The sequence below is a fragment of the Triticum dicoccoides genome, chromosome 1A (assembly GCF_002162155.2).
Source record: "Triticum dicoccoides isolate Atlit2015 ecotype Zavitan chromosome 1A, WEW_v2.0, whole genome shotgun sequence".
Lineage (NCBI taxonomy): Eukaryota > Viridiplantae > Streptophyta > Magnoliopsida > Poales > Poaceae > Triticum > Triticum dicoccoides.
Window position 1 is genome coordinate 309,218,666 of NC_041380.1, and position 23,294 is coordinate 309,241,959.

The following is a 23,294-nucleotide window of genomic DNA, read 5'->3' on the forward strand; positions in this document are numbered from 1 at the left end:
GGATGTACGGGTAAGTAAATCTGGCGATTTATATGTATCAGTAGCCCCTGAGACTTGAAACAGTTAGCAGAACTGATTTAAGGATCATATTTATTGTGCAGGTTCTTATAGAGAAGAATACTAGGCTGTCCCAGGAGCTGGAGGAATGCAACACCCAACTGCGGGCCGCCATTGCCGCATTGCAGGAACCGAAAAGGCCTCCCGCTGGTAACATTTACTTTAAAGAATGATGGTTACCATATAGTGTGCGGCGTGGCTGCAGATCTAACAATAGATTTTGCAGATGAATCCGGAGAAAATCCGGAGGACCAGCATGTCGTGCGACAGCTAGAGGCTGGCAAACGCATGTTGACTGAGGTTAGGCAGGAGAAAAACAATCTCCAAGATGTCAATGTCAAGCTGAGCGTGGAACTAGAAGACGTTCGAGCCCAGCTTGCAGACTCCGAGAAGGAGAAAAAGCGGCTTCGGCGCGGCATTTTCAGTAAGTGCTTGAACGAATCCTTTTGAAGGAGTTCGACGAAGAAGCCGACTAACAGCGTTATGTCTGTAGGTATGCTGATGGGTCGTCCTGCGGAGGAAATGCCCGGGTCTGCAGGTGATCTTCTATCCGAGCTCTCGCATCTGCATGAACAAGTTCGGCAGGTGATGCAAGGTGTTGCCCAGGCCTTGTGGCCATCCACCTCCCTGCCAGAAGGCGTTGCAGAGCTTACGGAGAAGCTCAAGGGAGCATGGCGACGCTTCCGATTATGGAAGATATTGGCATGTCGACAAGGTGCCCGAGAAGCCTAGGCCATGGTGAAGACGCGGTACACCAATGCTGACCCAAATCACATGGCCGAGGTCGAACCTGTGGGGCCCGATGGAAAAGAGATCCCTGTTAGCTTAGTTTCTGGGCAAGTAGAATTAGCTGCAAAGTATTCCCAACAGGATTGTAGGCTAGACCGCCTGTTGGATGGTATAGAGGAGGAATTTAGTTAGTTTGCATGACTATGTACTTAAAGTGACATGTATAATGCCTTCTAGCCGGATTGTAGATCATTTGTCATGGAGGACCTTTTCGCTTCAACCTCGGGACCTGATAGTCCGGAGTGTATCCGAATACCCGCTCAGTTATATAAGAACCAGGGTATGCATGGAGACCAGGCGTAGGGGTCATTGGTGCTTGAACAAACAAGTGCCCAACTAGTTATGTTACATTACATGGGTAGTAAGAAACATCTTCCAGGGAGAATAGTTCCATTAAGGGTTCCTTTCCCTGGGTAAGCATGCCCTAAAGTGCATGTCCGGACTGCGATAGGAAACGCAGGAAAAACATCTGGGGGCAGATATGGAAAATAAATAAAAATCATCTTTTGTTCGCCGACCGAATATTCCCTTAAGAACGCTAGCTTTCAGCTTCACCCAGTCTGAGATACACATCCGGTTAACCCGGCAGTAACAATCGCAGAGGTGCTCCCCTTATGCCCTAGCCGAATTAACGGGAACATAGGGCATAAATACAAGAGCCAGGCAACCCAGCTTGGCCAAAACTTAAGTTATATCGATGCATATAAGGGCGAAAAAAGGTACATGTGGAAGCATAACACATGTGCGGGGCACGAGGCCTAAATAAATAATCCAGCTTCTGTGAAAGAAGCCCCCAGGTATGATGGGTGCGGCTAGCGCATCTGTAATGTGCAAATGAGGCGCAAGTTGGCCTTTGAAGGCCTGGAGAAAGAATAAAAGAAAGAAAGAAAAACAAGACAGATAATGTATAGAAAATGGACAGAGGAAGGGGACGAACACAGGGTCCGGCGCTAGGCGTAGAATCTTCGGAGCCTGGCCGCGTTCCATGGGTTCGGCACAAGTCGATTAGTCGATGCATCCCGCAGTCGGTATGCTCCACCGGTCAGAACTTGGTCAATAATGAAGGGACCTTCCCATTTGGGCTCGAGCTTGTTCTTTTTCTTATCCGGCAGACGTAGAACTAGTTCGCCAACGATATAAGTTTTGGCCCGTACTTCTCTGCTTTGGTATCTGCGACCCTGTTGCTGATAAAATGCGGAACGGGCTTTTGCCACGTCGTGCTCCTCCTCCAAGGTGTCCAGACTGTCCTACTGATCGAGCTCGGCTTCTCTTTCTTCGTACATGCGCACTCGAGGTGAGTCATGAATTATGTCACAGGGAAAAACTGCCTCTGCGCCGTACACCATAAAGAAGGGTGTATATCCGGTACTACGATTCGGCGTGGTCCGCAGCCCCCAGAGTACGGAGTCGAGCTCCTCTACCCAGTGTGTATTAGACCCCGTTAAGGAACACACCAATGTGGGTTTAATGCCGCTCATTATAAGACCATTTGCTCGCTCAACTTGGCCGTTGGTTTGTGGGTGATAGACTGAGGCGTAATTGAGCTTGATGCCCATTTTGCTGCACCAGAGTTTTACCTCATCGACCGTGAAGTTCGTGCCATTGTCAGTGATGATGCTATGGGGGACGCCATAATGGTGTACGACCCCGGATATGAAGTCTATCGCCGGTCCGGATTCGGTTGTTTTAACAGGTTTGTCCTCTATCCATTTGGTGAATTTATCCACCGTATTTTTTCTTGTGGGTTCCCCCTTTAAGGGGTCCAACCATGTCAAGCCCCCAGACCGCAAAGGGCCACGTAATGGGGATTGTTTGGAGGGCGGTGGGTGGCATGTGGCTTTGATTTGCAAAGAGCTGGCAATCGGCGCAATGTCGGACCAAGTCGTGTGCATCTGCTCGGGCCGTTGGCCAATAGAATCTTGTAGGGAAGGCCTTGCTTACAAGAGCCCGGGTTGCGGCGTGGTGACCGCCGAGTCCGGCGTGAATTTCTGCCAAAAGGTTCCGCCCTTCCTCTTCGGAGATGCACCTTTGAAGGACTCCGGTAGTGCTTTTTTTGTACAATTCTCCCTCATGGACCCTGTAGGCCTTGGATCGCCGCACTATGCAGCATGCCTCATTTTGGTCCTCCGGAAGTTCCTGCCTAGTTAAGTAGGCCAGGAATGGTTCTGTCCATGGGGCAATGATGGCCATTATTACGTGGGTTGAAGGTGTTATTTCGATGGCGGAGCCTCCGATTGTGTCAGAGTGTTCGGTATCGGGTATTTTGCCCGGGTCCGGGCTGTTGTTACTAGTGTCCCCTTCCCATACTACGGATGGCTTGAACAGCCTCTCCAAAAATATGTTGGGGGGACCGCATCGCGTTTGGCGCCGATGCGGGCGACGATATCCGCCACCTGATTGTTTTCCCGAGCCACATGGTGAAATTCGAGCCCCTCGAACCGAGCTGACATTTTTAGGACGGCGTTTCGATAGGCCGTCATTTTCGGATCCTTGGCATCAAAGTCTCCATTTATTTGGGATATTGCAAGGTTTGAATCCCCACGCACCTCCAGGCATTGAATGCCCATGGAGACTGTCATCCGAAGACCATGCAACAAAGCTTCATATTCAGATGCGTTGTTGGAGTCTGTGTATAGTATTTGTAGTACGTACTGAATGGTATCTCCGGTTGGGGACGTCAGGATGACGCCAGCCCCTAGACCAGCCAGCATTTTAGAACCGTCGAAGTGCATGATCCAATTGGAGTATGCGCCATACTCCTTAGGGAGTTCGGCCTCTGTCCATTCGGCAACGAAGTCGGCCAATACTTGCAACTTAATGGCTCGTCGAGGTTTGTATGTTATGTCGAACTGGAGGAGCTCGATGGCCCATTTGGCAATCCGTCCCGTAGTGTCGCGGTTGTTGATAATATCATTAAGTGGCACTTTCGAGGCTACTGTAATCGAACACTCTTGAAAGTAGTGTCTCAGCTTCCGGGATGCCATGAATACTGCATAGGCTATCTTTTGATAATGTGGGTACCGTGATTTGCACGGAGTGAGGACAGTGGATACATAGTATACCGGCTTTTGAAGAGGGAATTTATGTCCGTCCGCTTCCCGTTCGACAACGAGCACTGCGCTGACAACTTGATGAGTTGCCGCAATGTACAGCAGCATTGGTTCGCCGATGTTTGGCGCGGCCAGGATTGGGTTGGTTGCCAAAATGGCCTTTATTTCTTCCAATCCGGCTGTGGCCGCGTCCGTCCACTCGAAGTGTTCGGTGAGCCGAAGGAAGCGATAAAGGGGTAAAGCCTTTTCTCCTAAGCGGGAGATAAAGCGGCTTAGAGCCGCCACGCATCCAGTTAACTTCTGGATTTGTTTGAGGTCTGTTGGGGTAGCCAACTGTGACAAAGCTCGGATTTTGGCTGGATTAGCTTCAATACCTCTACTGGAGACAATGAAACCCAGGAGCTTTCTGGCTGGTATGCCGAAAATGCATTTTTCCGGATTGAGCTTGATGTCTTATGTTGGAGGTTGTCGAATGTGAGCCTCAAGTCATCTATCAAAGAGTCGACGTGTTTGGTTTTGATGACCACATCGTCTACTTATGCCTCTACTATTTTGCCGATTTGTTTCTCCAGACATGTCTGAATCATGCGCTGATATGTTGCACCGGCGTTTTTGAGCCCAAAAGGCATTGTGTTAAAACAGAAGGGACCGTATGGTGTGATGAATGCTGTTGTGGCTTGGTCGGACTCTGCCATCTTGATTTGGTGGTAACCGGAGTATGCGTCGAGGAAACACAATGACTCGTGTCCTGTGGTAACATCAATAATTTGATCAATGCGGGGGAGGGGGAAGGGATCCTTTGGGCAGGCTTTATTGAGGTCCTTGAAATCAACACAAAGGCGCCAGGATTTATCCTTCTTTGGTACCATCACCAGGTTTGCTAGCCAGTCCGGGTGTTTTATTTCTCTGATGAATCCGGCCTCCAATAACTTGGCTAGTTCCTCTCCCATGGCCTGTCTCTTAGGTTCGGAGAAACGCCGAAGAGCTTGCTTGACCGGCTTGAATCTCTTTAGGATATTGAGGCTATGCTCGGCCAGCCTGCGTGGGATTCCTGGCATGTCTGAGGGATGCCAGGTGAATATGTCCCAATTCTTGCGCAGGAACTCTCATAGTGCGGCATCCACGGCGGGGTTTAACTATGCCCCGATGGAGGCTATTTTTGCAGGGTCCATTGGGTGGACTTGGAATTTGACTATTTCATCCGTTGGTTTAAAAGAGGTGGACTTGGATCTCTTGTCGAGTATTACGTTGTCCCTGTCCACTGTGGAGCGTAGCGTGGTTAATTCCTCGGCCGAGAGGGCTTCGGATAATGCCTCGAGGGCCAGTGCGGCTGTTTTGTTTTCGGCGTGGAGTGCTGTGTCCGGATCACTGGCGAGAGTGATGATTCCGTTGGGCCCGGGCATTTTGAGCTTCATGTACCCATAATGGGGTACGGCCTGGAAGATTGTGAATGCCTCCCGTCCTAAAAGAGCGTGATAACCACTGCTGAACGGGGCCACTTGGAATGTAATTTCTTCGGACCTGTAATTATCCGGCGTGCCGAATACCACATCTAATGTGATTTTCCCAGCACAGCGTGCTTCCCGACTGGGGATGATTCCTTTAAAGGTTGTGCTACTTTGCTCAATGCGGTTCCAGTCTATTTCCATCTTTTGAAGAGTTTCCTCATAGATGAGGTTTAATCCACTGCCGTCGTCCATGAGTACTTTGGTGAGTCGAAAGCCGTCCACGATTGGGCTGAGGACCAGTGCAGCTGGTGCTCAGGCTGTTCGGAATTTAGGTTCATCACTGGCATTGAAGGTGATAGCCGTGTCACTCCATGGGTTTATTGCTGCCACATGGCAAATTTTGGCAATGCTGCGGAGTGTTCGCTTGCTCCTATTATTTGATGCGAAGGTCTCAAAGACTGTTAATACTGTATTGCTATCCGTGGGATGGTGCTCTGCGGCATCTGGGATGAGAAGATCCTCACCGCTTTTAGCCACCTGCCGAAGTATCCAGCATGCTCTAAGGTTGTGTGTTGGTATGGTATCTGCCGTACTATGAATTTTGCAGGGGCCGTTAAGCCGTCCCTCCAATATGGTTCCATGCCCTGTATAGGGTTTTTGTTTCTTGGCAACTAGCTCAGGTGTCTTATAATAGTGCACCCTTTTACTTCGGACTGGGTGTATATTTGGAGCCGGATTATCCCAAAATTTTGTTTCGGTTTTCCAGGCGCTTTCCATCGCATAGTACTTTCGCACTATGGACGCCAAGTCAGCGAAGCGTGATATGTCACGGTGACTTAAGGCGTTAAGGATTCCCTTGTCCATGCAATTATTGCAGAAAAGTGAGATTGCATCTTCCTCATGACAGTCCTTAACCTTGTTCAACACAGGGAGGAATCTGGCCCAATAATGATGTACTGTTTCATGGGGCTCTTGTCTGATGTTGGAAAGATCGTTTATGTCTGAGTGGGTGGTGGATTTGAGTCTGAACCCCTACCCGATCTGAGACCCAGGGGCCGAGGGGTTTCCGATCTTGGAAGTTCGGATTCCGGTATGTTGTCCAATGAGTCTGGCCCGCTGCCTGACTCTAGGTTCAGGGTTTGAGTGATGTCCTCCCGCGAATGGGTATCTGGCTCGGAGAGCTCAGGTATTCGGACATAGTTAGTCCTCAAAATAGAGGAAGAGTTGTCGCATTGTTCCTCCACAACCGCAACATGATGGGTGACCGGTGGAGAGTTAATCTCCCGTTGATCGGGTTTAAGCCCAATCCGACCATAGTCCGTAGCGACTCCCAGGGCGGCGATGCGATCCAAGAGCTCATTTAGGGAGGCGAGCTCCATTGGATCCATCTGTTCGGCGAGTGCCGATTTGACGTGGAGGCTGTTTTCGATGACCTGAGAAGTCATCGTCGGCACGGCGGCCGAACAGGCGGTCATGATGAAACCGCCTAGCCGGAGTGGCCGACAACCAAAGCTCCCCCAAGAGTAGTACCATATTTAAAGACGAGACGAGACATCCTTCCTTCTGGCGACGGCACAGTGGAACTCTCAATGAAAGCACCAATGTCGGTGTCAAAATCGGCGGATCTCGGGTAGGGGGTCCCGAACTGTGCGTCTAAGGCGGATGGTAACAGGAGGCAGGGGACACGATGTTTTACCCAGGTTCGGGCCCTCTTGATGGAGGTAAAACCCTACGTCCTGCTTGATTTATTCTTGATGATATGGGTATTACAAGAGTTGATCTACCACGAGATCAGAGAGGCTAAACCCTAGAAGCTAGCCTATGGTATGATTGTATGTTGTCCTACGGACTAAACCCTCTAGTTTATATAGACACCGGAGGGGGCTAGGGTTACACAAGGTCGGTTACAAAGGAGGAGATATACATATCCGTATTGCCTAGCTTGCCTTCCACGCCAAGTAGAGTCCCATCCGGACACGGGACGAAGTCTTTAATCTTGTATCTTCATAGTCCAACAGTCTGGCCGAAGGATATAATCCGGCTATCCGGATACCCCCTAATCCTGGACTCCCTCAGTTAACAAGACCACTAGCTTCAAGAAAAAGGGCAAGGGAAAGAAGGGGAACTTCAAGAAGAATGGCAAGCAAGTTCCTCCTAGGAAGAAGCCCAAATCTGGACCCAAGCCTCAAACTGAGTGCTTCTACTGCAAAGGGACTAGTCACTGGAAATGGAACTGCCCCAAGTATTTGGCGGATAAGAAGGATGGCAAAGTGAACAAAGTTATATTTGATATACATGTTATTGATGTGTACCTTACTAATGCTCATAGTAGCGCCTGGGTATTTGATACTAGTTCGGTTGCTCATATTTGTAACTCAAAACAGGGGCTACGGATTAAACGAAGATTGGCTAAGGACGAGGTGACGATGCGCGTCGGGAATGCTTTCATGGTCTATGTGATCGCCATCGGCACGCTACCTCTACATCTAACTTTGGGATTAGTTTTAGACCTGAATAATTGTAATTTGGTGCCAGCATTGAGCATGAACATTATATCTGGATCTTGTTTAATGCAAGACGGTTACTCATTTAAATCAGAGAATAATGATTATTCTATTTATATGAGTAATATCTTTTATAGTCATGCACCCTTGAAGAGTGGTCTATTTTTATTGCATTTTGATTGTGGTGATACACATATTCATAATATTGATGCCAAAAGATGCAAAGTTGATAATGATAGTGCAACATATTTATGGCACTGCCGTTTAGGTCATATTGGTATAAAGCGCATGAAGAATGTCCATGTAGACGGGGTTTTGGAATCACTTGATTATGAATCATTTGATACTTGAGAACCATGCCTCATGGGCAAGATGACTATAACTCCGTTCTCTGGAACAATGGAGTGAGCTAATGACTTATTGGAAATAATACATATAGATGTATGCGGTCCGATGAGTGTTGAGGCTCGCGGCGGGTATCGTTATTTTCTAACTTTCACACATGATTTGAGCAGATATGGGTATATCTACTTAATGAAACACAAGTCTGAAACATTTGAAAGTTCACATAATTTCATAGTGAAGTGTAGAATTATCGTAACAAGAAAATAAAGTTTCTACGATCTAATCGTGGGGGCGAATATTTGAGTTACGAGTTTGGCCTTCATTTAGAACAATGTGGAATAGTTTCACAACTCACGCCACCTAGAACACCACAGCGTAATGGTGTGTCCGAACGTCGTAACCATACTTTATTAGATATGGTGCGATCTATGATGTCTCTTACCAATTTACCACTATCATTTTGGGGTTATGCATTAGAGACAACTGCATTCACGATAAATAGGGCACCGTCTAAATCCGTTGAGATGACACCGTATGAACTGTGGTTTGGCAAGAAACCTAAGATGTCGTTTCTTAAAGTTTGGGGTTGCGACACTTCTGTCAAAAGGCTTCAGCCTGATAAGCTCGAAGCCAAATCGGAGAAGTGCGTCTTCATAGGATACCCTAAGGAAACAATTGGGTACACCTTCTATCACATATCAAAAGACAAGATCTTTGTTGCCAAGAATGGAAACTTTCTAGAGAAGGAGTTTCTCTCGAAAGAAGTGAGTGGGAGGAAAGTAGAACTTTATGAGGTAATTGTACCTTCTCTCTCGAATTGGAAAGTAGCTCATCAGAGAAATCTGTTCCTGTGATGCCTGCACCAACTAGAGAGGAAGCTAATGATAATGATTATGAAATTTCAGATCAAGATACTACTGGACCTCGTAGGTCAATAGAGCACATTCCGCACCAGAGTGGTATGGTAACCCTGTTCTGGAAGTCATGTTACTAGACCATGACGAACCTACGAACTATGAAGAAGTTATGATGAGCCCAGATTCCGATAAATGGCTTGAGGCCATGAAATCTGAGATAGGATCCATGTATGAGAACAAAGTGTGGACTTTGGAGGACTTGCCCGATGATCAGCGAGCCATAGAGAATAAATGGATAATCAAGAAGAAGACTGACGTTGATGGTAATATTACTGCCTACAAAGCTTGACTTATCGCAAAAGGTTTTCGACAAGTTCAAGGAGTTGACTACGACGAGACTCTCTCACCCGTAACGATGCTTAAGTCTGTCTGAATCATGTTAGAAATTACCGCATTTTATGATTATGAAATCTGGAAAGTGGATGTCAAAACTGCATTCCTTAATGGATTTCTAAAAGAAGAGTTGTATATGATGCAACCAAAAGGTTTTGTCGATCCTAAAGGTGCTAACAAAGTGTGCAAACTCCACCGATCCATCTATGGACTGGTGCAAGCATATCGGAGTTGGAATATACACTTTGATGAGGTGATCAAAGCATATGGTTTTATACACACTTTCGGAGAAGACTGTATTTACAAGAAAGTGAGTGGGAGCTCTGTAGCATTTCTAATATTATATGTGGATGACATATTGTTGATTGGAAATGATATAGAATTTCTGGATAGCATAAAAGGATACTTGAATAATAGTTTTCAATGAAAGACCTCGGTGAAGCTGCTTATATATTAGGCATCAAGATCTATAGAGATAGATCAAGATGCTTAATAGGACTTTCACAAAGCACATACCTTGATAAAGTTTTGAAGAAGTTCAAAATGGATCAGTCAAAGAAAGGGTTCTTGCCTGTGTTACAAGGTGTGAAGTTGAGTCAGACTCAATGCCTGACCATGATACGTCTCCAACATATCTATAATTTTTTATTGTTCCATGTTGTTATATTATCAATCTTGGATGTTTTATAATCATTTTATAGTCATTTTATATCATTTTTGGTACTAACCTATTGACATGGTGCCAAGGGCTAGTTGCTGTTTTCTGCATGTTTTTACATCGCAGGAAATCAATACCAAACGGTGTCCAAATGCAAAGAAACTTTACGAAGATTTTTGATGGACCAGAAGACACCCAGTGGGTCAAGGGAGCGCCTGGGGGGTATTCCGAGGGGAGCACAACCCACCAGGGTGCACCAGGAGGCCCAGGCGCGCCCTGGTGGGTTGTGCCCACCTCGGGTGCCCCCCGGACTGCCTCTTTGCTCTATAAATACCCCAATATTCCAGAAACCCTAGGGGAGTTGACGAAAATCAATTCCAGCTGCTGCAGAGTCCAGAACCACCAGATCCAATATAGACACCACCACAGAGGGGTTCACCACTTCCATTGGTGCCTCTCCGATGATGCGTGAGTAATTCTTTGCAGACCTTCGGGTCCGTAGTTAGTAGCTAGATGGCATACTTTTTCTACTTGGATCGTATGCACTTATGATTGGAACTCTAGCAAGCATCCGCAACTACTAAAGATCATTAAGGTAAAACCCAACCATAGCATTAAAGCATCAAGTCCTCTTTATCCCATACGCAACAACCCCCTTACTCGGGTTTGTGTTTTAGTCACTCACGCAACCCACTATAAGTGAATCATGAACGTATTGCAACACCCTACAGCGGGGTTCCCTCATGCTTGCGCGACACGGAGAGTACCATAGGACAGCACCAATGATAAAACATGCAACTCAAACCAATCTTGATCATCAAATAACCCATAGGACAAAACGGATCTACTCAAACATCATGGGATAGCCATACATCATTGGGAAATAATATATAGCGTTGAGCACCACGTTTAAGTAGAGATTACAGCGGGTAAGAGAGAGGTTACACCGCTGCATAGAGGGGGGAAGAGTTGGTGATGATGGCGGTGAAGTTGTTGGTGAAGATTGCGGTGATGATGATGGCCACGGCAGCGTTTCGGCGCCACCGGAAGAGAAGGGGAGAGGGGGCCCCTTCGTCTTCTTCTTCCTTGACCTCCTCCCTAGATGGGAGAAGGGTTTCCCCTCTGGTCCTTGGCCTCCATGGCGTGGGAGGGGCGAGAGCCCCTCCGAGATTGGATCTGTCTCTCTGTCTCTCTCTGTTTCTCTCTGTTTCTGCGTTCTCAGATTCTTCCCTTTCACCGTTTCTTATATACCCGGAGATCCGTAACTCCGATTGGGCTGAAATCTTAACACGATCTCTATCCGGATATTAGCTTTCTTGTAGCGAAAGAATGGCACCAACCGCCTTACGGGGTGGCCATGAGGGTCAGGGGCGCGCCTACCCCCTGGGGCGCGCCCCCTGCCTCGTGGCCCCCTCGGGCACCGTCTCGCGTGGATTTTTCTTCCCAAAAATCATATATATTCCAAAAAAATCTCCATCAATTTTTATCCCGTTTGGACTCCGTTTGATATGGATATTCTGCGAAACAAAAAACATGCAACAAACAGGAACTGGCACTGGGCACTGGATCAATATGTTAGTCCCAAAAATAGTATAAAAAGTTGCCAAAAGTATATGAAAGTTATAGAATATTGGCATGGAACAATAAAAAATTATAGATACGACGGAGACGTATCAGCATCCCCAAGCTTAATTCCTGCTCGTCCTCGAGTAGGTAAATGATAAAAAGATATTTTTTGATGTGGAATGCTACATAGCATAATCTTGATCACATATATAATCATGGCTTGAATATTAAGATACGAGTGATTCAAAGCAATAGTCTATCATTTGACATAAAAACAATAATACTTCAAGCCTACTAATAAAGCAATCATGTCTTTTCAAAATAACAAGGCCAAAGAAAGTTATCCCTACAAAATCATATAGTCTGGCTATGCTCCATCTTCACCACACAAAATATTCACATCATGCACAACCCCGATGACAAGCCGAGCAATTGGTTCATACTTTTTAACGCGCTTCAGCATTTTCAACCCTCACGCAATACATGAGTGTGAGCCATGGATATAGCACTATAGGTGGAATAGAATGGTGGTTGTGGAGAAGACAAAAAGGAGAAGATAGTCTCACATCAACTAGGCGTATCAACGGGCTATGGAGATGCCCATCAATAGATATCAATGTGAGAGAGTAGGGATTTCCATGCAACGGATGCACTAAGAGCTATAAGTGTATGAAATCTCAGACCGAAAACTAAGTGGGTGTGCATCCAACTTGCTTGCTCATGAAGACCTCGGGCATTTGAGGAAGCCCATCATCGGAATATACAAGCCAAGTTCTATAATGAAAATTCGCACTAGTATATGAAAGTGATAACTCAAGAGACTCTCTATATGAAGAACATGGTGATACTTTGAAGCACAAGTGTGGTAAAAGGATAGTAACATTGCCCCTTCTCTCTTTGTCTCTCATTTTTTGGGGCCTTCTCTTTTTTTGGCATTTCTCTTTTTTTTCTTTTTTTCTTTTTTTCGTCTGGAGTCTCATCCCGACTTGTGGGGGAATCGTAGTCTCCATCATCCTTTCCTCACTGGGACAATGCTCTAATAATGATGATCATCAAACTTTTATTTACTTACAACTCAATATTACAACTCGATATCTAGAACAAAGATATGACTCTATATGAATGCCTCCGGAGGTGTACCGGGATGTGCAATGATCTAGCGTAGCAATGACATAAAAACGGACAAGCCATGAAAACATCATGCTAGCTATCTTACGATCATGCAAAGCAATATGACAATGAAAGCTCAAGTCATGTATATGATGATGATGGAAGTTGCATGGCAATATATCTCGGAATGGCTATGGAAATGCCATGATAGGTAGGTATGGTGGCTGTTTTGAGGAAGGTATATGGTGGGTTTATGGTACCGGCGAAAGTTGCGCAATACTAGAGAGGCTAGCAATGATGGAAGGGTGAGAGTGTGTATAATCCATGGACTCAACATTAGTCATAAAGAATCACATACTTATTGCAAAATTTTATCAGTCCTCGAAGCAAAGTACTACTATGCATGCCCCTAGGGGATAGATTGGTAGGAAAAGACCATCGTTCGTCCCCGACCGCCACTCATAAGGAAGACAATCAATAAATACCTCATGCTCCGACTTCGTTACATCACGATTCACCATACGTGCATGCTACGGGAATCACAAACCTCAACACAATTATTTCCACTAATCCACAACTACCCACTAGCATGACTCTAATATCACCATCTTTATATCGCAAAACTATTGCAAGGAATCAAACATATCATATTCAGTGATCTACAAGTTTTATGTAGGATTTTATGACTAACCATGTGAATGACCAATTCTGTCATCTCTCTAAATAGATATAAGTGAAGCAAGAGAGTTTAATCCTTTCTACAAAATATATTCCCGTGCTCTAACAAATATAAGTGAAGCAAAAGAGCATTCTACAAATGGCGGTTTTCTATGTAAAGAGAAACAGGCTATCCAAACTTCAAATGATATAAGTGAAGCACATGAAGCATTCTATAAAGCCATACTCAAAAGATATAAGTGAAGTGCATTGAGAATTATATAAATAAACCAAGGACTATCTCATACCAGCATGGTGCATAAAAGAAAAATGAAAACTAAATGCAAAAGACGCTCCAAGATTGCACATATCGCATGAACAAAACGAATCCGAAAACATATCGATACTTGTTGAAGAAAGAGGGGATGCCTTCCGGGGCATCCCCAAGCTTAGACGCTTGAGTATCCTTGAATATTTACTTGGGGTGCCTCAGACATCCCCAATCTTGAGATCTTTCCTCTCTTCCTTCTTCTCACATCGAGACCTTCTCGATCATCGAACACTTCATCCACACAAAACTTCAACAGAAAACTCGGTAAGATCCATTAGTATAATAAAGCAAATCACTACTCTAAGTAATGTTGCAAACCAATTCATATTTTGTTTTTGCATTGTGTCTACTGTAATATAACTTTTCCATGGCTTAATCCAGTGATATAAATCGTTAGTTCCATCAAAACAAGCAAACTATGCATCAAAAACAGAATCTGTCTAAAACAGAACAGTCTGTAATAATCTGAACATTCACCATACTTATGATACTTTAAAAATTATGCCAAAAATAGTAAAAATAAACAATTTTTATAGAAATACAGTGCAACAGGAATCAGAACCGTTTGACGTTCTAGTAAAAAACGAAAAATCGCGCACTACAGCCAAAGTTTCTGTCCTGCACCGTACAAACCAACAAGCAAAGTAAACATCCTAAAGGCAAATCTTGGCACATTATTTTTATTTTTTAAACCTTATAAAAGCACACAACAGAAATAAATGACTCTCTAAAACTTCCGGGTTGTCTCCCTGGCAGCGCTTTCTTTAAAGCCATTAAGCTAGGCATATAGTGCTCAAGTAGTGAATCCTCCCGGATCCCAAGGTATATCAAAGACAATTTTAAGTAGCAATGATTTGTAATTTAGTAGTGAGCACAAAGTAACATATATCAAGTAACAACGAAGTCTAACTCTCTTCCTATGCATTGGCATGTCGTAAAAGAACAATTCATGCACACATAGTGAAGGCCAATGCATAGTATAAACAGTTTCTTGCAATTTTGTCGTATTGGAAACATAGAGAGGCGGAGATGTAGATCCTATCTCATAATAATTGGAAGTAGGAGCAGCAAGCACATGCATATTATATCTATCAAAATCATCATGTGTAGTGGTAAAACGCAACCCATCAATATAATCCTTAATAAGTGCAGACTTCGCCGATATAGTGTAGTCGGGAGAATTCAAAAAGATAATAGGACTATCATGCGTGGGTGCAATAGCAAAAATTTCATGTTTAACATAAGGAACCATAGCAAGTTCATCTCCATGAGCATAATTCATATTGGCATCTTGGCCACAGTCATAGCAAGCATCATTAAAAAGGGATATTTCAAAAGAATCAACGGGATCATAGCAATTATCATAGCAATCATCCTTCGGTAAGCACGAAGGGAAATTAAATAATGTATGAGTTGAAGAGTTACTCTCATTAGAAGGTGGGCACGGGTAGCTAATCCGCTCTTCCTCCTTTTGTTCTTCGCTCTCCTCATCATCTTTTTCATCCAATGAGCTCACAGTTTCATCAATTTCTTCTTCCATAGACTCCTGCAAAATATTAGTCTCTTCTTGGACAGCGGAGACTTTCTCAATAAGTGCATCAATATAGGAATTGTATTCATAATTCTCATAGCAATATTTCAATATAGCAAAATTTTCAGGCCTATGAACATCATCATCAAAAGCTTCATACTTTTCAAACAAAGATTCAATTTCATAAGCACCCTTAAAAGCAACAAATTCTTCTATTTGTTGCACATCATAATATTCATATATACCTCTAGAATAAGAAGCCAAAGTTTCATTATCATTAAATTTGCATAAAAAGGGAAGGTGTGGAGCCTTCATCCTAGAGCAACAAGTATAATCATATCTCAAGCATAGTTGCCTAGCATACCATTTCATCATATACATTTGATCCCATAATAGTTTCCCTTTTTGAGTCAAGCGATAATCCCTAAAGTATTCACGTTGATCCAACGTGTCTCCCATTACCAAATTGAATGGGGTTTTCTCTGGATTATCAAAGTAGTACATAATATCTGTCACATAACGAGCATCGAGGGTTTTAGGAGGTTCCTCATCTCCATGAGCAGCAAATACACCTAATTTTTTTGGTATTTCGTGTTCCATATCCATAAGTAAAGATAAAGAACAACTAAGAACAGCAAATAAAAATTACTTAGTGATAAGGCAAACAAGCACACACGAGACTATTCACCCCACGCTATTGCTCCCCGGCAACGGCGCCAGGAAAAGGTCTTGATAACCCACAAGTATAGGGGATCACAACAGTTTTCGATAAGTAAGAGTGTCGAACCCAACGAGGAGCTAAAGGCAGAAAAATATTCCCTCAAGTTCTATCGACCACCGATACAACTCTGCGTACGCTTGACGTTCGCTTTACCTAGAACAAGTATGAAACTAGAAGTACTTTGTAGGTGTTGTTGGATAGGTTTGCAAGATAATAACGAGCACGTAAACAAAAAGTAGGGGATGTTTAGATAAATACACAACTAAATTAGTTTTAGTAGAGAGCTTGTTGTTACGAGAAAGTTATTTGTCCCTAGGCAATCGATAACTAGACCGGTAATCATTATTGCAATTTTCTATGAGGGAGAGGCATAAGCTAACATACTTTCTCTACTTGGATCATATGCACTTATGATTGGAACTCTAGCAAGCATCCGCAACTACTAAAGATCATTAAGGTAAAACCCAACCATAGCATTAAAGCATCAAGTCCTCTTTATCCTATATGCAACAACCCCCTTACTCGGCTTTGCGTTTCAGTCACTCATGCAACCCACTATAAGAGAATCATGAACGTATTGCAACACCCTACAGCGGGGATCCCTCACGCTTGCGCGACACGGAGAGCACCATAGGACAGCACCAATGATAAAACATGCAACTCAAACCAATCTTGATCATCAAATAACCCATAGGACAAAACGGATCTACTCAAACATCATAGGATAGCCATACATCATTGGGAAATAATATATAGCGTTGAGCACCATGTTTAAGTAGAGATTACAGCGGGTAAGAGAGAGGTTACACCGCTGCATAGAGGGGGGAATAGTTGGTGATGATGGCGGTGAAGTTGTTGGTGAAGATTGCGGTGATGATGATGGCCACGACAGCGTTCCGGCGCCACCGGAAGAGAAGGGGAGAGGGGTCCCCTTTGTCTTCTTCTTGCTTGACCTCCTCCCTAGATGGGAGAAGGGTTTCCCCTCTGGTCCTTGGCCTCCATGGCGTGGGAGGGGCGAGAGCCCCTCTGAGATTGGATTTGTCTCTCTGTCTCTCTCTCTCTGTTTCCGCGTTCTCAAATTCTTCCCTTTCACCGTTTCTTATATTCCCGGAGATCCGTAACTCCGATTGGGCTGAAATTTTAACACGGTCTCTATCTGGATATTAGCTTTATTGCGGCGAAAGAAGGGCGCCAACTGCCTTATGGGGTGGCCACGAGGGTCGGGGGCACGCCTGCCCCCCTAGGGCGCCCCCTGCCTCGTGGCCCCCTTGGGCACCATCTCGCATGGATTTTTCTTCCCAAAAATCATATATATTCCAAAAAATCTCCGTCAGTTTTTATCCCGTTTGGACTCCGTTTGATATGGATATTCTGCGAAACAAAAAACATGCAACAAACAGGAACTGGCACTGGGCACTGGATCAATATGTTAGTCCCAAAAATAGTATAAAAAGTTACCAAAAGTATATGAAAGTTATAGAATATTGGCATGGAACAATCAATAATTATAGATACGACGGATACGTATCAGCTACTAAGGATAAAACAATGGGGTCTATCTCTACATACATAGATATTTTCTACATCATGTCAAAGTTCTTATTGCATTACTCCGTTTCTCCATGAACTTAATACACTAGATGCATGCTGGATAGCGGTCGATGTGTGAAGTAATAGTAGTAGATGCAGGCAGGAGTCGGTCTACTAATCTTGGACGTGATGCCTATGTAATGATCATTGCCTGGATATCGTCATGATTATTTGAAGTTCTATCAATTGCCCAATAGTAATTTGTTTACCCACCGTTTGCTATTTTTCTCGAGAGAAGCCACTAGTGAAACCTACGGGCCCCAGGTCTCTTTCTCATATTATTTGCCTTTGCGATCTACTTTTCCTTTGCTTTTATTTTCAGATCTATTAAACCAAAAATACAAAAATACCTTGCTGTGTTTTATTCTTATTTATTTTATTTGGCGTTCGATCTATCAATCTACTATAATTTTATTCACGTCCGTTTGCCTATATTGGGGCGCCGCTACCTCAAAGGGATTGACAACCCCTTTTACACGTCAAGTTGCGAGTATTTGTTATTTGGATGCAGGTGCTATTTATGTTGTTTTGCTTGGTTCTCCTACTGTTTCGATAATCTTGGTTTCATCACTAAGGGAAATACCTACTACCGCTGTGTGCATCATCCCTTCCTCTTCGGGGAAATACCGACGTAGCTTCAAGCCGCCATTAAAAGGAATTTCTGGCGCCGTTGCCGGGGAGGATCTTCAACATATACCAGGTTCCTAATCACAAATCTCATCTCCTCACAATTTACACTATTTTCCATTTGCCTCTCATTTTCATCTCCCCCACTTCATAAAAATTTACCGTTTTTATTCGCCCCTCTTTTTCGTTCACCGTTTTCTCGCCAGATCTATCATTTGCTTGCAATCATGAGTGATTTTGGTATGGCACCAACAGATGATGGCCTAACTCCTAAGATAGGACATACGGTCAATTTGGATGCTAAAACTTTTATCTTGGGGCAAGGGAATGTTATGGGAAAAGAACGTAAACAAGAATTTTTCAATTGTGTTGGAAATTTAAGTCTTGATGATGCGCCTATACTTAGGACTACTAGATCTTATGTGGATGCTATTTTAGCACTAGTTCTAAAACTTGAAAGAAAATTTATCCATACTCATGCTACTTTGCAAAGATTGTTTTTCGAGCTTCCCGTTATAAAGAATCCAAAAGCTAAAAAGTTAGCCACTCTCGTTCTTATGATTGAATTTGACTACATAATACGGGAAGCTAGGGAAATCTTTGATTTTTATGGTATGAATCGTGAAAAGCCCATGATAGACAAAATTCTTTACAATAGTGATTATGTGTTAAGGCATTTGCTTGGGGATAATAAAATCTTTGATGAGAACCTTAAAAAAGAAGTCCCCGTTTTAGATATAATCCAACAAGTTTTCAATAATGTTAATCAACATCACTCTTGGATTGTTGCGGGAAATCAAAGGGGATATGATGAAAACAAACTTAGGAATGCTAAGGTTTCTATGGATAATATGTTTTATGTTGTCTTTAAAAAACCTCATGACAAGAACACCCCTGGGGAAATTACGAACAAAGATGACAAAACATAGATCCTTGCTTTATGCCTAGCTAAGGGCGTAAAACTATAGCGCTTGTTGGGAGGCAACCCAATGAATAAATTTTATTTTTGCTTTTTTGCTTTCTGTTCTTGAGTGTTTGCACAATTATTCTACTGTTATGATTGTGTTTTTTGTGTTTTAATTAGTGTTTGTGCCAAGTAAAGCTTTTAGGATCTTCTTGGGTGATAGTTGATTGATCTTGCTAAAAAAACAGAAACTTTTGCGCTCCCGGAAATAATTTTCGTTTTTAACCAAAGAGCGATAAAATACAAATTCCTTTTGCAGTAGATTAATATACAAATTTCCCAGGTCGTCCTAATTTTTCAGAGTTTTTGGAGTTAGAAAAGTATTCGAAATATCCGGATTGCTACAGACTGTTCTGTTTTTGACAGATTCTGTTTTGTTTGCGTTGTGTGCTTGTTTTGATGGCTCTATGGTTTTCTTTGATGAGTTTTTGCCATAGAAAAGTTTTAATATAGTAGATGTAATGCAATAACAAAATATGAATTGTTTTACTACATCACTTATAGTAGTGATTTGTTTTCTTATACTAACGGATCTCACGAAGACTTTTGTTGAGTTTTGTGTGGTTGAAGTTTTCAAGTTTTGGGTTATCTTACGATCGATGAAGGAATAAGGAGTAAGAAGAGCCTAAGCTTGGGAATGCCCCAGCATACCAAGCTACTATCCAGAAGAGAGCATGCAACTAATCTTGGGGGTGCCCCGAGTGTCATCCCCTCTTTCTTCTAACGACCATCGGTATTTTACTCGAAGCTATATTTTTATTCGTCACATACTATGTGTTTTGATTGGAGCGTCTTGTATGATATGAGTCTTTGCTTGTTTTATTTTTTGTTTTATGTCTTGAGTCCTTGTTGGGCACAACTATTTGAGAGAGCCAAAACTATGTCATGACTTGTTAGAATTGTTCTCTATTCACTTAATTTTTTATGAGCTATGGACTTGCTCTAGTGCTTCACTTATATCTTTTTGAGCATGGTGTGCTTTAGTATTTTTGAAGAAATGCTCTCTTGCTTCACTTAGATTTATTTGAGAGTTATTAAAATTTTCAAGAAATTCTCTCTTGCTTCACTTAAATTAATTTGAGAGAAGAAATATTATGCTCATGATCTTCACTTATATTTGTTTGAGCTTATCAAAAGCAACACATGAAAATTTAGTCCCGAAGTGATAGAAATCCAAGAAGGATATAATAAAACCTTACCTGGATATTATTGGACAAAATAAACTTGATTCTTAGTAATAGTTTTGAGATATGATGATGTGATATATGAGTCATGTTGATGAGTAATTATGCTTTAGTAAGAATATTGGTGTTAAGGTTTGTGATTCCCTATGCAAGCACGGAAGTCAATAATTATGCAATGAAATTGTATCCTACTTGTGGTGCATTATTCGGTGTTAATTATGCTTAGTGCTCGCTTATGAGATCATTCATTTCTTGGTGTGACAGCCTAGTTTTTGCCCTTCTCTCTTTGTCTGATTTTCAGTTGGTTTGGATTTGAATTTGAAATTTTTTGAATCACTTCAGGTGGACTTAAACACTTGGGTACCCCCTTGACTTTCACCCAAGTGACTTATTTCTCTATCTAGCCATCATTTATTCTCGGATCCATCTCAAAATAATATTATGAATATTTTTCTTAAATGAAAAATATTCATTTTCTCTCTAAAACCCTAACTAGTCCATTGTGTTCCAAAGCAACCCCAATTTTTCTTGCCCACAAAAATCTGAGAAAATTCCCACATATTCTTTGAACCCTAGGGAACCTTCCTGAGCAAAAATATTGCATCACTTTTTGGAACATTTTTGCCACAAAAAATATTTTCTGTTGTCGACAGAAATGGTAGTTTCTACAGCAACTACCATTTTACTTGCTCAATTGTGGCTGAATTTTCTTGTGCATCATCACCTTCGTAGATGATTGCTAACCTCCAAAGCTCAGCTCCCAACTCTTAGTATTTTGACCTGAGTAAGTTCTCAAAGTTACTATCTAGAAACTTACCAGGGAGATAAAATCCATCTTACTGCCCCTGAGCTCAACTCCAAGTGCTGTAACAACTCAATCTACCATGAACTACACACCAGACATGAAGTTTAGGATTAGCGTAGCCTGATGTCATAGTTCACGTGGTGACCGCGTTCGTCCAGGCGTGCTGGCATACGGCCGACGCGCTCTACGTCGTGCCAAAGCCTCTGTTGATCGCGTTCTCGCTTCCATGCCTGCCGCGCCTTGCCAAACTTCGCCACGATCATCGTTCCGACCCCCTTAACTCTCTCCTGGCGCTCACCGACGCTGGAGCTCGCCGCAGCGAGCACGGGCGCGGTCCGGCCAACCCAATAGTGCGCTGCGCACTGTGTTCGTCGCCACCCTCTCGCTCATGTGCTTGTCTCCACTCGCCCACAGTTCCCGCATGAGCTGCGTCACCTTCCCCCTCGCTCACTGACGTTGTTTGTCGCCAGGGGCTGTGTCCAGGTGTCCTTCGGTGGATCCCGAACCCCTCACCCCTCTTGGCTATAAATACAGCCCTACCCAGCCTCCTCGAGCATCATCCACTCCTCACATACCCTCCACAAACCAGTAGGAAGCCGTAGCCCGGCCGGGCAGGCCGCCGTCCCTGAGCTTCAGCTCGCCGGCGATCCCCTCGGGTCGTCTCCATAGCTCCAGCCCCTCCCAGGCTCGAGCCACCCTTACAGGGCCTCCGCCGTGCCTCGGTGGTGCCGTTCCGCCCGGTTGGAGCCCTTGGTGCTGCCTCTGGTCGTCGTCATCTCCAACTCTGGTGACCTCTGCTTTCTGTCACCGCTAGAGAGGCCGTTTCCAACGCCGTCCGACCACCCCTAGCTAACCTACAGGTACGGGCAGGTGCACCTTCGTCTCCTCTTTCGATCCATCCCTCTAGCTCGGGCCAAGTTGCCCTCCTCGCCGGCGTGTGCTCCGGCAGAGCCTTGCCGCCCTCTGTTTCCAGCTCCCCCTCCCTCTCACCTGACTAGTGGGGCTCGCTAGTCAGCCACTCTGGCCGCGCCCGAAGCGGTACGAGTGGTGGCACCCGCGGGGTTTACGCCTTCGACGTCACCCCGCCCCAGTTCTGTTTTATTTAAATTTAAATTTAATATTATCCAGAGAACTTCAAACATCCAAAACTTTTTAACCATAAGTCCAAATGAATTGATTCTTTTTGCATTGTGTTCTTGATGAAAAGGTCTAGAGGCTCAACAAAAATAAGATTTTTCCCTGCTGTCTAGATTTTCTGGTGAATTTCAGAAGGGTTCTTGATGTTTTCTTTCTGTGTTTATAATTGTTTTCGGAAAGTGAAGCTTGTCTTGAGGATCACCGGGAGGATTGTGAACCTCATCTGCACCAAGGCAAGCCACAACAACATTTTCATGGTGCCACTACAATATTTGTGATTTTTTTCCACTTGAATTAATGGTTTCATCCATGCATTTAAATCACTAGAATAAATATTTATATTCTATTGGATGCTTGTTGGTATTGATATGCTTAGTTTGTAGAAGTTTGAAGCTAACTAAGTTGGTTAAGTAATTAGAAGAATATTTGTTATGAAGAAGTAATATGATTATGGAAATAATGAATTAGTTGAGTTATTTTTCTTGAATAAGAAAAATGAAATATGCTAGTAATGATTCTGTTTAAAGTGATGATTAATCATAACCAGAGAGGTGTTATGAGTTATTGATGTATATGCTTAGTGTGGATATGATTGAGCCAGTTATTTCCGTTGATATATGATGCATATGTTAGTGCTGCATTTCATGGCATATCATGACACCGGTTACTTTCACTGTAAGTTGAACCTGATAATAACTCAACTTGAACATATCGTTGATCGGGTCACGGTGCACTGAATCGATTTTTTCCCAGTGCAACCACATTTGCATTTATGGGAAGGCCTTTATTCAGTCCGTTGTCACGCCTCTGGTCGGTGCCTCCAACGAGGGAAGGTTATGGGCGTGCGGTACCCTGGCCCGGTAAGCAGACATAACCTTGTGTGCCGATTGTTGTTATGGTACCTTGTCCCCGTTTGGGACCGTTTATGTTTTGCCACGACGGTGGTTGTTGGTGTCTTTGGTAGACATGG